This window comes from Eumetopias jubatus, unplaced genomic scaffold (genome assembly GCF_037043125.1).
Source record: "Eumetopias jubatus isolate StellerSeaLion01/CBP00866 unplaced genomic scaffold, mEumJub1_p1.0 scaffold_3, whole genome shotgun sequence".
Taxonomy (NCBI): Eukaryota; Metazoa; Chordata; class Mammalia; order Carnivora; family Otariidae; genus Eumetopias; species Eumetopias jubatus.
In genome coordinates this window covers 51836578-51851933 of record NW_028274809.1, presented here as the reverse complement: position 1 = coordinate 51851933, position 15356 = coordinate 51836578, and the positions used below count along the sequence as shown (strand labels likewise).

General features: G+C 36.8%; 1 protein-coding gene across 1 annotated transcript in view; it reads right to left on the bottom strand.

The window, feature by feature from the left end:
* CERKL (CERK like autophagy regulator) overlaps window positions 1-15356 on the bottom strand; it is a 108301-nt gene that overhangs the window by 82408 nt on the left and 10537 nt on the right. The window lies entirely within an intron of this gene.

The window sequence follows — 15356 nt, the reverse complement described above, 5'->3', positions numbered from 1 at the left end:
CTGAAAAATCTTAAAGTGATTCAGAGTCCAATATGCAAATAAGCTCAATGTTTGACCTCGGTGTTCTACATCTATAGTATTTAACGCAAATGTGTTCCTAATTAAAGAGTTTTAAAATAGTTTCTCCTCCATGCATTTCCTCGTACTATATTTTCTTCCAGATAGTACTACAATAAAAAGGCAAAATTAAAGGTAAAAGAAATTGCTACCTGAGTATAAAAATTTTGGAGAAAAACATTCTAGATCAAGCATATTATATATTTAGCTACACGATATAACATGTAATCAAAGCAAAATAGCTTATGGGATTACAGCAAGCCATCTCCTCTGCGCTGTTCTACTACTGTCAGGTTTTTTTTTTAGAAAGATAAATTTGATACCAATACGATGTGACACAACTGCATCAAACCTTAATTTCACTCACAGTAAGAAGTCACAGGATTAAATAACACTGTGCAGTCTTTTAGAAAAGTTTATTGCTTCCAGATGGATTCAAGTTTCCCTTCAGCCCTGATTACATCTAATATGCACAGGGTGCCAACATTATAAAGGACAGAGTCAAAAATATCATTTATATAGATAGCAAGGGGCGGGGTGCAGGAACTTTGGCTCCCAAAGAGGTTGTGCAAGTCAGGGCCTGACTGTTTTAAGAAATAACAAACATTTAGTAAAAAACACCATAACATGTAAATGTCTTGAATAATGGCTGTCCCATAGAAAAGCACAAATCTACAGCAAAGTATCCATAAAATGACTCCTAGCTCAAGCTGCATGCTCTCTGCCCCCATGTTGGGTTGTGCCATGTGTCACACCACATGAGGCTTGCTACCAAGATGTCCACCTGTGCCTCTGTGGCAGAAACGGCATCCATGTTTATTTCATTTAATAGCACTGTTGAATATAAGCCATTGTGATCCAATAAAGACCTTCAAAAATATGGACTACCTAAAGGTATGTTTGCTAAGTTTAAGGCTGCAAGTAAATTGCCACTTATATTTAAAATAACATTTTCTTATGCTACTTGAGTATCACTACAATAAATAAAATCCCCTCCATAAAACCCAAAGAAAGCTCTCCCCAAAATGTGAAATAAAAAATAAAATCACATCTGCTCTATCTAGTCCAGAAGAGAAAAGCAACAAAAATTCATAACTGAAGAATGATTTCAGTCTGTAGATCAGGGGGCCAACTTTTTAAAATACAGTAAAACTCCAATATTTCCATTTTCTCATTTTCTTAAATTCAATTTTTCCAATGCTCTGAAAAAGTCATACAAATTACAAAACTGACTATAAATGTTAAACAATTTATTATGTATCCTTCAAAAACAGATTAGCAACTTAAATAAAATTATGGTCTCAAAGCACAAAAGAAGAAAAAAAATGATTCTTTTCTAAAAGCACATAAAATCTTTCCTGCTGGAGTATCACTGGGAAAAGTAGTACTATAATAATTCTACTCATACCTAACTGTCTCCTATGGATATCCAACCAAAACTAAGACAAATAACACGACAGCACTTTTATCACATTTTCTTTAGAGAGAAATAAGTTCCTTTATGTAAGGCATATAATGGATATTAAAATTTCAGGTGGTTTTAATAAGAATTATTCACTTTTATTTTCAATTTTATAAATGATACTTAAAATAGATAGAAATATTAAATTTTTCCATTTTAATTAGATTAAAATAGTGGTAATATCCTTGATCAGTTACTTGAAATACTCTAAGACACAGGGTGATCAGAAAATGATCGAGTTATACTAAAAAGGGATTTCAAGTTACATGCCAAATCAATAACAGATCAATGAAACAGGTTCCAACCGGTTAGGCTACCCAGCACTAGAGCAGATAATGGGTTTTGTGTCCGCAGATGACTCATCCCCATTAAGAATTTCTGATATTCTGAATATTAATGTGTTTGAACTATCACTAATCAAATAATATTTTGTTTTTGACAATGGTTATTCTTAAATTGGTCACACACTCTTCTAAATAGCACATATTTGAGCAAAAAAGGATTTCAGCTTCATTCCTTCCTTCAATAATTGTTAACTGGACACTTTCCACATGCTAGACTGGTTCTACAAAGAGATCTTCCCTGACCACTCAATAAATAATCACTGAATAAAGATCAGAAAAAAAATAAGGGAACAAGCCATGTAGATATAGGTTTAGAATCTCTCATTTGCAATTGCAAAATCCCCAAAGCTCTGAAAACTGTACATTTTTTCTTAAATCATTTGGGAACAAAACCTGAGCTGACCTCATTTTGTAGCAAAACTAAACCAAACTGACAATGAGATTTTAAGTATTTATCCCACTTAGCATGGATATTCTTCATGTTTCATTCACAAATATTAATATTTGATTATGGGATGCTACTGAGGCTCATTATGGTGTTACATACACATATAATATATAATACACATATAAGATAAAAAGCCCCACATTAGCTTTCTAAAATTAGTAAACATCTGAGGGGCGCCTGGGTGGCTCAGTCAGTTAAGCGTCTGCCTTCGGCTCAGGTCACAATCTCAGGGTCCTGGGATCGAGCCCTGCATCGGGCTCCCTGCTCGGCGGAAAGCCTGCTTCTCCCTCTCCCACACCCCCTGCTTGGGTTCCCTCTCTCGCTGTGTCTCTCTCTCTCAAATAAATAAAATCTTTAAAAAATAAAATAAAAAAAAGAAGGTAAGTGGAGAAAGTTGTATTGAAGATCACATTGTGGTATTTTAAAACTGTGCCCATAGGTCAAGACAGATGAATCCCGACTTTGACAAGTGAGCTGTAGCGTAATGGGAGTCAAAAGCCTGATCATAGAAGATTAAAGAAAGAATGAGAAACAAAGTGGAGACTGTAAATGTATAATTAGTCTAGATTAATAAATGAGGGGTTGTGGGAAAGACCAAAGAAATGGGACCAAGTACTCTACGTGGATTACCTTAATTAATCCTAAGAGTTCTGAAAGGTAGAAATTATCTCACTTCATAGATGAAGATGTGCAAATCAAGATTAGTGTGCTAATGTTTTAATGAAAATGCTAGATTTTGATTCTAAGCACATCTGATTATCAAAGCTCATCCTCATACTATTATACAGTTTCCTATGAATGTATCACACAAAAAAATTGTTGAGAAAATGGCATAGTCTTCCCAGAAAGGACATTGGCATGGGAGTTAGGAGACCTTAATTTTAGCTCTAGCTTGCTCACCTATCTTGAGGCTAATCCCTTAACTTTTGAGCTTGATAGCTCATTCCTAAAATAAGGAGATGGGAAGAGATTAATTTATTCCTTCAACAAATATTTATTCGGTCCTTATTTGTTGGATAACCCTATTCTAGGTGTTAAACAGTGGTAAAAAATAAAAAAATAAAATCTAAAAAGGCAGAAACTTACCCTGCAGTAAGGAAGATGAAAAATAATCTAACGTTTCTTTCAGCTCTAAATGCTTTAACAGTTATTTAATAAATATTAATAGACAAATTTCATTCTAGGCTAGTGCCAAGAATGGCATTTACTCTATTACTGAAACCTTACAGCACTGTAAGCTAGGTACTATTATTATATCCCATTTTACAGAGGGAGGGGGAGGGAGATAAGCTGAGAGCTTAATAGCTTGCACCAGTCACACACACACACACACACACACACACACACACACACACACACACACGAAGTGACAAAGCTTAAATTCTAACAGTACAACTCCAGAAACCCACCCTTCAGTCGCTCTCAATAGCGTGGTTAGTTACTATTATAATATTTCATTTTACTGGTGCTTAACTTTCCTGTTATTTTACTTTTCTTAATGGGTCTCTAAATGTTCAAAATGGAAAACAGTGAGGAGTAAGAGAAAAAGAAAAACAATGAAACTGCAGAAGTCTAAGTGAATAGTGATATAAAGTTTAAAAAAAAAAAATCAAGAAAGCCAAAGTAGTACAGTAACATGAACAAAAAGAGGTCTGGAGGGAACCCACAAGGAAAGAGAGCTACAGCCCCACCAGATACCATATGCCCAACCATACGAGATGACAGGCCTAGTCAACCATGGCTCCAGGGGTTGCTCTAACAAAAGGATCTGGCTTCTCCTATTCTCTTCCCACATTGCCCAAACACGTTGTCTACCTATTAACCCTACTGAGAATCAACACTTCTAATAAACCTAACAAAGACATCCCCTAAAATATTTCAGAAAGGAGCCCTAGACACTTTCTCAAACTTTTTGTTCCAACCACGTTAAAAAGTTAAGTTTTTGAGGGTTAAGAGCTGAAATCCTTACAGGAAAGAGGAAAAAGGAGGCAGAGAGGAGTCTCCTGGTCTTACTACCACTGAGGCCTCCCTCTGATTTTCAGCAAAGGGCCAGTATCGAGACCCTTCCTTTACATTAGGGACTTCAGGTGCATTCATCGTTCTAGTTTTCCACCTAGAGTACCTTTTCAACAGAGATTCAAATTCATTCATGTGCTCTATAGGCTTCTTCAAAAATAGTCTACATTAAAAGGTAAAATTAGAACTAAATTTCCCTCTGAGAAACATGCTTCTATTTTGTTCTATATAGTCTTCACTGAATTTCTACACTGAGTGCCATTTACACATATAATCAGGAAAAAAAAAAACCAACATTTGAAATCTGTAGCTTTTACGCTGCCTAAAATTAGCCCTCAATTTCACATTTCTGTTTTTCATTTATTTCTATTAAGCAGCTAAGAATGATGGACTAGAGAAGAAAATACTGTATTCAGAGGCTCAGCTATTTCCCAAATTCTCAGTAGCTATAATGTTAACACTAAGGAATAAAACTTCTCTTTGCCAAATTACCTTACTATACATACATTCTGCTAAGGTGCCAGTGCCATGCAAGGAAGCAACGAGTTCTTATGGTAACTAGCAAGGCACAGAAACACAGGGGATAGAAATCATGATCAAGTGCCTGCCAAGCTAGGCACTCACTCAGACACTCCATCTCATTTGACTATAAATTATTTTCAGGTTACGGTGAGAATTCAAAAAAGGTAGGCATCCCTATTTCTTGATTTTAGAGAATACCAAACAGATCCTCAGAGAGGCAAAAGGGGCTTATCAATTACAGATGTAAATGGCAGAACCTTAATTGTAACCCAAGACTGGACTTTAAAGCTCAGATTTTTTCCTTTTGTTCTAGAAGCTAGAAGGACTTGTAAAGAACCATACTGTAATTACAACAGTATTATTGTTGCTTTATAATGCTTTATAATTAGGCTTCAAGAAGATACGTTCATTCCACAGAATGGATTCACGTTTCAGTGTATCTTTTGCTGTCTCCCTGCAACCTCAAGTGTTAAAAGCAGCACTTCAGGTTCTATGAAGAAAAAGGTACGAGGGGCACCTGGGTGGCTCGGTCGGTTGGGCATCCAACTCTTGATTTTGGCTCAGGTCTTGATCTCAGGGTCAGGAGTTTCAGTCCCACATTGTGCTCCACTCTGGGTGTGGAGCCTACTTAAAAAAAAAAAAAAAAAAAAAATGGTACCAAAGAGAAGCAGCAGAGATAACCTCTTCTGAAAGGGGCTGGAATCCAGGATCTGCCTGTTCAATCTATAGTAGTAGAAATTACTTAAAGTAGTGGAGAAATTACTTAAAGTCTTCCTCTTCTGTTTTCTCATCTAGAAAATTCAAATGATAATAGCCTCTACCCTCGCAGGATTGTTTTGAAGATTCGGTGAGTTAGTAAGATGCTGGGAACAGTTCCTGGCACATACAATGTCCTATATATGTGTTGGCTATTATTACCTGAAATAATTCAACAAACCATTTGCAATCGCCACACCAATACCTGAATTAGATAAACCAGAAAAAGCAGCATGTGTGACAGATGATACTAGGCAGGAATGATTTTAGTAGGACTCTACCTTACACTTAGAATACAAAAATGCTGGGGCCTTATTTCAAGTTTACAAAGGTAGCTCCTATTAGTCGGGAGCATCATGAGTGCCCTCCCCAAAGCAGACTAGGAAACCTCCCTTGGTCAAAGGGTCTACTGAAGCATTTATTGAATAGGTTAGGAGAAAGGTAGGAATTGAGAGTATAGAAAATAATGGACAGCTATATTAGAAATAATAGTAAGAAATGAAAATCACTGGAAGTTGATGTGCATGCTACCACTACTCCCACTGATCCTAGTTAGGCACAAGTATTTTCCCCAAATCCTTTGGGAAATGTATCAGGTTCAGTATGTATCCATCCTGAAAGGGCTTATGTGCCCCACTGTCAAAGTTCCTCCTCAATGCCTCTGTAGGAGGGGATAGGATGGGACGACAGAGTTTTTGAGAAACACTAATGAGTACGTAGACAGAGTATGGAACCGAAATTTGATCACAATCACCTGGTTTCATCATCTTGTGGTTCTTCTTTGGATCCTGGATTTTGTTACGGAAACACACAGACTGGGCTGAGGAAGAAAACCTTCACACACTCTAGGACTGGAAAGAAATGCTAGACTTGAGAGCACACCAGCCCTGAAATAGCTGAAATTTTCCTTAATCACCGTTTCAGCCCTGAAATTTTCCTTAATTACCATTTCAGCTTCTCAACAGATGTGAAAATGATGCCATAGCAACAGTTTACAGGTGAAGGAGTTGCTAAAAATTTGAGGTTAGGTGATGGCATATCTAAATGATCATCAATAACAACAAAATATATGCCCATCATCTGAGATACACAAGATCCATAGCATACTTATTTCAGAACATTCTCAAAGTATGTCTTGTCCTAAAGATATAATCTGTGTTCAAAGTCTTTTGGTGGGGGATAAAAGTAAACAGCACTGCATTTAGATGATCTTGGTGCTAACTGGCTATTTAGACCACAACTATTGACAAACCCTTATTTTATAAAGCTTCAGATCAAAAACCAACACAAACAACCTCTGAAGTTTTTTAAGGACCTCAACAACTTTGTATCTGCCTATTTAAGAAATATTTGATGCAGTAGTTCTCGAACTGACCTTCAGATAATTCTAGACCTTCCATAACATGGACCTAAGTAGCTCTGCTTTGCTTTATCTATTGGGGGAGGGGAGAGCGGGTGCTTTAAGATGCCCTTGTAATGAAGAGACCAAAATTATAGAAACCACTGCTTCAGTGTGGCTGTTGGTTCAAATAACTATGGATATTACAGTGCCCAATTTGTTTCAGAGAGTTACTTGGATGCTTGAAGATTAGGGATCAATTTATTTATTTAAAATGGTCTATTTTCAGTGGGCATTAAAAAAAAAAAAAAAAGCAGTAACTTTAGAGAGACATGGTCAAAAACCAGTATACCAGGATTTGGAATACCAGAAATCTTTCTTAAATAGATGCAAGAATTTTCAAAAATGAAAGGAAGGAAGGAAGGAAGGAAAGAAGAATGAATTGAGAGTTTTTTCTGCTCTTTAAAGGGATAGATGAGCTACAGTTTTCACAAGTTCATTTTCCTTTTAATGTATTTTAGAAATACATTATTTTTCTAGTGCATGGATGCTGTTACCACCTACACAAGATTATTATAATCTATCCCAGGTAATTACTGCTGAGATCAGCAATTTAATGCCCTTTGTTTGCCAAATTTTTGTTTTCCCAAGAACTAATTCCACTCTATAAAGATGTGTTTCCAGGATACATATAATTATGCTGGGTATAACATCTGTCACTTTGCATGTTCAGAGCCTTACCAAACCAAAGTAAGGGACACGCTTGTATGCCAACCTTAGGGAGAACGATTCAAGTATTAAAAGCTTAAATATGCAGAAGAGTTTTTTTAGGCAGTATTTATCAAAAGAAAAAGCTAATTCTAATTTAAATATTTCCAAATGGAATTAACTCATTTTGGTCCTTAGATAGATTTTAATATGGCTGTAGCATTTTTCATATTATTCAATAATCCTGAGTTATCTTTACTATGATTTCATATGGAAATTTTAGTGAATTTTCTACTTTGGTTATCTTTCAGAAGCAGACCATCTAACAGTATCAACCAAAGCAACCTGTAATCAAGGACAGAAAAAAAATAATAACCGGTGACCTCTTTTCTGTATTTCACCCTTTAATAGCACAGTGGATTTAGATAACAGATAGGACAGTGTTGCACTTTCAAATGTAGGTCAGTATTTTAATTGCACCACAGAAGTGAATTGTTCAGACTTGAAGAAAGCAGAGCAATATTGACCCAAATCACTTCTCTGCATGGCCTTGTAGGGTTGCCCAACAATCTGATAATCCTGAGAACTTTTCCATGTGCAAGATAAATGTTCATTGGCAAGATTTTCCAGAAAGAGACAAAGATGGAAAACACTGATTTCAGGACCAAACCTGAAATGAACCCTGAACATGAGGAAAACAAATCAGACACAGTCATCTGTCACCAAACATTTGCAATCACTGACAAAAAATTGAAGTTAGGAGTTCATCACACTTTCAGAACAGTTCAGGAGGTCAAGCAAACTCATGACCATGTTAGTGGTACTCAAATGTATTTCACTATCTTTTGAGAGCTGCTATAATATAACTAAAAGATTACTGTTTAGGCAGCATTTAGACTGATTAGATTGCCCAAGTTCATAGAGATTTAGAGTGGAGGAAACCTACTTAAAAATAAAAGAAATAACACATCTTTCCAAACCATTTTCACATGGTCAACTACTCCCGACAATTATTATTTCTTACTATATATAATGTGAAAGTAAGTAACCATACATTAACCATATTAAAAATCAAAAAGAAACAACAAAAAAATACATCGCACTGGTAACAAATTTAGAGGAGAGGGGATAAAATCTACCTTCAGGACTGCAAAAGATTTAGATAAACGAGTAAATAAATCCACCTGTTATGGACTGACTTGTGCCCCCCCACCCCAAAATTCATACGATGAAGCCCTAATCCCCCAGAGTAACTATATTTGAAGACAGGGCCTTTAATGAGTGCTTAAGGTTAAATTAGGTCATAAAGGTGGTATCCTAACCTGATACAACTGGTATCCTCATAAGAAGAGGAAGAAACAGAGTTCTTTCTCCCTGTGTGCACAGGAGGCAGGCCACATGAGGGCAAAGGGAAAACAAAGAAATAAAACTTAAGGAAGGACGGTGTATTGGTCTGCTGGGGCTGCTTTAACAAAATACCACACGCTGGGTGACCTTTTGTCTCATCTCATCACCATATCAAGCAAAATATGGCAGAGAAACTAATCATACGTCTTTTTTTCCCTTTTATATTCCAGTATTTCCAGGTGGGAACACTGAAGAATATTTAATGCCAAAAGGAGAAAAAGCTTTAATTGCCTAGTTTATCATTAGTTAGCATGTCAGACTTATACTGAAAAGACACTAAATTATTTTAGGTGACAATTACTTAAAATAGCAAGTGATACAATCTGGCCCAGAGAAGACAGGTGAAGTTAACTGAGAAATTTGTATAAGATTTGAAAGTACCATTAACAATTATTTCTCGTGTTGCCTTTCTGCAGCATCAAATAGAAAAATTTTCCAAAAGTCCTTGATATTTTTGCTCCTACTAGAACTAGAACCAGTGCCTCCTTGAGCTTCCAAACCCAGGAGGACTGAGCACAGCGAAGCCTGGAAAGTTAGGGTCAAGACTGAGCCAGAATTAAGTAGAGAAACCAGCCAGTTTGAAAGGTTCATCAAAGCCAACTAGAGAAATGGCCCTTCATCTACCTCTACACCTCACTCCTCCTGCCCCATTACTGCTGCCCCAAGACAGCCTCCTCCCTGGGAGCTCAAATTCTGATTTAAGGGGCTGAAGGGACGGCTTTAAGAAGGCCCCATATGGAGGAATACCTTGCCTCAAGCAAAATACTCCCCCCTTCTTACCACTCACCCTAATGTTTGTCCTCTCCCAGGCTCACACAAGATTTAAGAGTCTTAGAAAAGGGCTCTGGAGTATGGAGACCAAAAAAAAAAAAAAAAAAAAAAGAGAGAGAGAGAGAGAGACAGGGGAAGAGAGTTTATTCCGTGAATTTTTCTAAAGTAGTAACTGCTGGACATTTACATTTTGCTTTTCCCCTAGATCACTTAAACCTTAACCATTTTAAGCTAAACCACCTTCAGACATTAAAATACCATTCTAGAAAAGCATTTATCTGAAATAATATATAACACTAAATTTACTATTTTAAGGGCAGGGTTAAAGAAAATTATGCAAATGAGTTTATATTTGAATAATTTATCGCAAAGATCAATACATCGTTTTTCAAAAGTGTTTCCACAGTTTCTGTTATTCTTAACCAGTTTCTGTATCTGTGCCCTTCCCAAATCTAAAATAAGTTCCTGACCTTACATTATTTTCTATATCAACTGTAAACTTTAAGAGGCGTTAATAAAATTTGGTGGTTAAGAGAAGTATTTAATCTGGAAATATGTATTATCCAAAGACACCATTAGATGTATTCTCATATATGCGGATCAGGGAAACAAATGAAAGAAATCCAATTATTTAAGACAGTAATCCCTTAACTCTAGGATTTTGTTTTAATTATAAAGAGTGTGTCTTATTAAAAGCAAAACAAAGCCTTGTCCTTTAAGGGAGAAACCCCTTGTTTCTCTAGCGAACATGCATGCAAGGTTTCCTAAAGAATGCAATCAACAAATTAATTTTGCTATTCTTCAATTTCCCATGATATAACTGACTTCTTAAAAAGAGCATCAGGTAAACAATTATGGGCCCTCCTCTTCATGATGTCATACCAGGCACCATACGATGTTAATGGAAATAAGTTGAATTCTGTTTCCCCTCCTCCATCCCTCCATAGACAAAATTCCCTGCACTAAAAACAAACAACAAAAAGCGTAGGCAGTAATAAGTATCTAAAAGAAAATCGCTAAGCAGTCTACTTCAAATAGGACTCCAGATACACCCAGTACCTGAAAACTCTTCATGGACATCCCCCATCCCTATGGTTCCTCCAGTGTCTTGCATAGGGAAGGGGGGACAGAGGCCTGGAAGCTATGACTGAAAGTAAATGGCCTATTCTACAGGAGGCAAGAAAAGTCACTGGAGACTTCCCTGAGTTGGTCCTACACCCATCATACCCAGAGGGAAACTCAACCACAATTTGGGAGAATTATACTACCCATTGGGTCCAGGCCACCAGCCCACTTAAATGGTTAAGTGTTAGACCCAGAAGGTGGAGGTAAATCCTTCTTTCTCGAGGGATGCTGAGGCCCCTGCTTCTCCTATTTCAGGCCTAAAAGAAAGCTGCTTAGGCACTCAACACAGCCTCACTTGGTTTTACCACTGAAACTAAAGCTTTCAGTAATCCTGTCACCCCTCACTGAACCAAGTTTTGGCGTGGAAGGCACACAGACCTCCCAGAGGCCAAAGCTGAGCCACAGCAGGTCCAGCACCTCAGGTAACTGGCAAGGGCCTCCACTCAGTTTCAGCCAAGGGATGGCAAGCAGGGGACAGAAGGCTGTCCTAATGACATAAGTCACCCAAGGGACAGAGAGAGCCTAAGAGTAGCAAGGGTGACTGAATGAGCACAGAGATGTAAATGAGGACATGCTTAGAGGCTGAAGGAAACCAACAGCTGATGTATGGAAAAGAAAGGAGTAGAAAATAAAAGCTGTTCTAGCTATTATCTGCAGAACATACACATACACTGTGATTAGGACTATATCTCATATATATTTACTTTGTTGGGTTTAGATTTAGTATAAAATGTGTAGCTAAGAATTTTACTGACAATGTCCTCTAATAAATGGGGTTGGAAAAAAATCTTTTTATACATCTTCCTCCGGAAAACATGGACCAATATTGCTATTCAGAGATCGTTCTTTCATGTTGAGGTTTTAAATACCATAAATATACAGTCATATTGCTTTCTTTGAATCAATAGCTAGGTCTTAAAAAACAAAAAACAGAACAAAGAGGAATGCAGAAAAGAAAATGCCAGACAATGGTAATGTGTGGTCGTTACTTTCTGTTCAGGGTCATACCGAAGTGAGTACAAGAAGGGATCCCACCTCGAATACAATCAATGGCTTATGTTCTCTAGAAGTTTTTCCAGTCTCCTAAAGCAAAAATATCATGATTTCATAGAAACTTCACTTCCTCTCCCTTTGCCCGTCCTTCCAAACCCACTGAAGGTACTAAGAAAGATTAACAATCAGCACCAGATATGAACTGCTCAGCGATAGACCACAACTGCTACACGCTTTCATAAAACTCAAAGAGTAATTTCAGAACCATCAGAAAGCAATTTTGGACCCCAAATTTTGGATCCTAAAGGACCCATAAGAGGGCTCTTTTCTAATTTAAAGTATCAATGACAAAAGAAGTTAAAAGAGCTATTTTTAAAATAATGTGCACAGGCAGCTTCAGTTTCTTTCTGAGTTATGCCATAGATGTTATTAATTCATATCAACAGCATAAAAAAAACAGTGAGCCTACTCTAATGAAATACTGTAGTTTCACATTAGAAAGTGACTGACAGGTCAAAATCTAAAAAAGAAACTGTAGATACCACCACAAAACTAGCAGATGTTTCTTGAGGTCATTTGTACAAAAACATAAGCATATGTTAAAGAAATCTGACACTATCCTGGAATCAGTTGGTGTCTAAAATAATAGCAGCTCCTTATGGCAATATGGTAATATCCGTATCAAATGCACAACACATTATGTTGCAACAGTATGTGCAGACAAAAGAGCATCAGCAGTAGCAATAATGACCAGTGCTTCCATTATGGTGAAAAAATAAAATCAGAAGGTTATATCCAGGGCATAGTATTGTTTAACAGTAAACTGAAGTGATAGGCAGTATGTTGAATTTGCAGAGTTTGCATTTAACTGATTTTATGGAGACTCTAATAAAGGCAGAATATTAACCAAATAAGAACACTCAAGTTTTTACAGGAGCCTCCGACATGGGTTTTCTGATTTCTTCAGGCTACCTAAGAATAATGGTGAAGATAGCTGTTGTTTTCAAAGCTAATGGTAATACTTGATTAGTTTAGGATATGAACAGGAATTCTTCAGTTCCTGGTGTCCTATATTCAGTATTTAAGCAACTGGTAACTGCTAGGTCATTATTGTAAGAGAAAGCTGCAAATAATTTAGTAAGTGTATTATCAGCTTCAACCTCAGAAGTCTGAGGTCTTCTAGGATAGTTCTTTGGAACTAGTCATATCACCGCAAAGTATATGGTGTACACAAGGGTGCTAATTGTTATTGACTAAAGATCTTCGAAAAGTCAAAGCCAAAAGCCATTCCATAACTTTTTTTTTTTTTTTAAGATTTTAATTAGAGAGAGAGAGAGCGTGAGCGTACAAGCAGCGGGGAGCAGCAGAGGGAGAGGGAGAAGCAGACTCCCTGCCGAGCAGGGAGCAAGATGCGGGGCTTGATCCCAGGATCCTGGGATCATGACCCGAGCCAAAGGCAGATGCTTAACTGACTGAGCCACCCAGGCGCCCCGGCATTCCATAACTTTTTGTACTAATTGTTGGGATTCACATTATACTATAGGAAAGTTAAATCTGAAAAAGCTGTTAGAATTTCAATGTACATATTTTGCATCCAATGCTTCTGCATGGAAAAATGAATCTGGCATGCACCTAGCAAAGTGTTCAAGTGTCAAGAAGATTTGGGTAAAATTAGGTTTACCCATAAGATATTTCCATGGCATGAAGCCCAGTGACAGAGTAGGTTTGACCCCAGTGTAAAACATTCAAATAACCTGGAAAAAGATTTGTCTTTAATTCAGAAGCTAGACTCCCAAGACATTTCCCCCCAGATATGAAAAATGTTAATTTTACAAAATGGAAATATGATTTTTCGAGAAAAATTTCTACTTTTGAAATGAGATTTTAAATCAAATCCCATGACAAAAATGTGTTTATATTTTTTAGTTTCCCTAAGTATTTAAATAAATTATAAGTGGGTTATGAATGGGACTTTAAAAATGCATTACATCCAAGATTTTAAGTGTTTCTAGCTACATAATGAAAACAAAACATATTCTATCTTCCCTTTACACTTTCAATACATGAAAACATGCCTAAAATAAGGAAACCAATACATACCAACAGTTGTTCAATTTCATTGATCTTATTCTGCACAGATGGACATAGAAAAATACTTTGAATTATGTGTAATGTTCAGTACACTTAAAAGGTTACTTTGGAATATTTGTATTAGACAAACTGATTTTAGGAAATGAATTTTTTCTGAGTTTAAAATGATATATAAAAAGTTCTACATTTAAAAATTGATGTGTTTAAAATAATTTCATTGATTTTTTAAATTTTAGTAATACATAAATACTATGGCTGTACCAAGATCATAAATTTCCAACATTTAATGTTTCCTGAAAATAGCTTTAATTTCTTTTCTTAAAGTAGCCTCAACCTAGTAAGAAACAGAACACAGGAGACAGCCCAGGCTCATGAAAAACACAGATCTGAAGCTTACAGTCCTTCAGGAGCCATTTCTCCAGCTTATGCATTTTTCAAGCTTTCCATTCCCCTTCTATTTGGACATTTTGCTAGTCACTGGCATATTTGATGCATGGTACAATGCATTTCAAGTAAGATACTTTCTCATTTTGCTATTCTGAGAATTTTAGCAGTGTCCACACTATCCATTCGATCATACACATTAAAAATCTCAGCATCACCATGATTTCTTCCCCTTCCCTCAAGCCCCACATCCTCCCAATTCTCTGACAATATCCCTTCATCTAGCTTCACCTCTCCATCCTCCCTGCCACACACACTGTCTCCTGGATCTTCTGGTATCCTAGCCACTGAAATGGGCTCTTCAGTGTGGAACCCGTTTGTAATCCATCCTGGTTCCATGACTGCCTTCTCAAAATCCAAACTCACTTGCTTTAAAAAAACCCAAAAACTTGATATCCTCTGAATTCAGACTTTGCCACCCCTTGCTCCACTCTTAGGGTGAGACACCAACTTCCTAGCATGATATTCAGATCAATACAAACTATTGACCTTATCATAAAGGGCTGTCATCTCCCTCATTTACATACACGCTCTTTACACCTTATACTGATTTTCCAAATAGGTCAAAGCATTCTCTCCCGAGATTTTTTTCCCCAAAATTATTGTTTTTGTAGAATGGTCTTTTTTACTCCTTTGTGTTGCCAATTCCTAGTCATACTTTCAAGTTTACCCTCACATCCCTTTATAGCTTTCCCTGACCTCCTCCTCTGCCCATCCCAACAATATATGATTTTCTCCTTTATAACTAAAAATTATAACTTCTATGTATGTTTATAATGCCCTGTAATATCTCAAAAATGCACATAAGAGAGACCACTAATAATTTTGCCGGTAAGTCTCCCTGCAGATTGTGAATACTTGGAAGCAGAAATT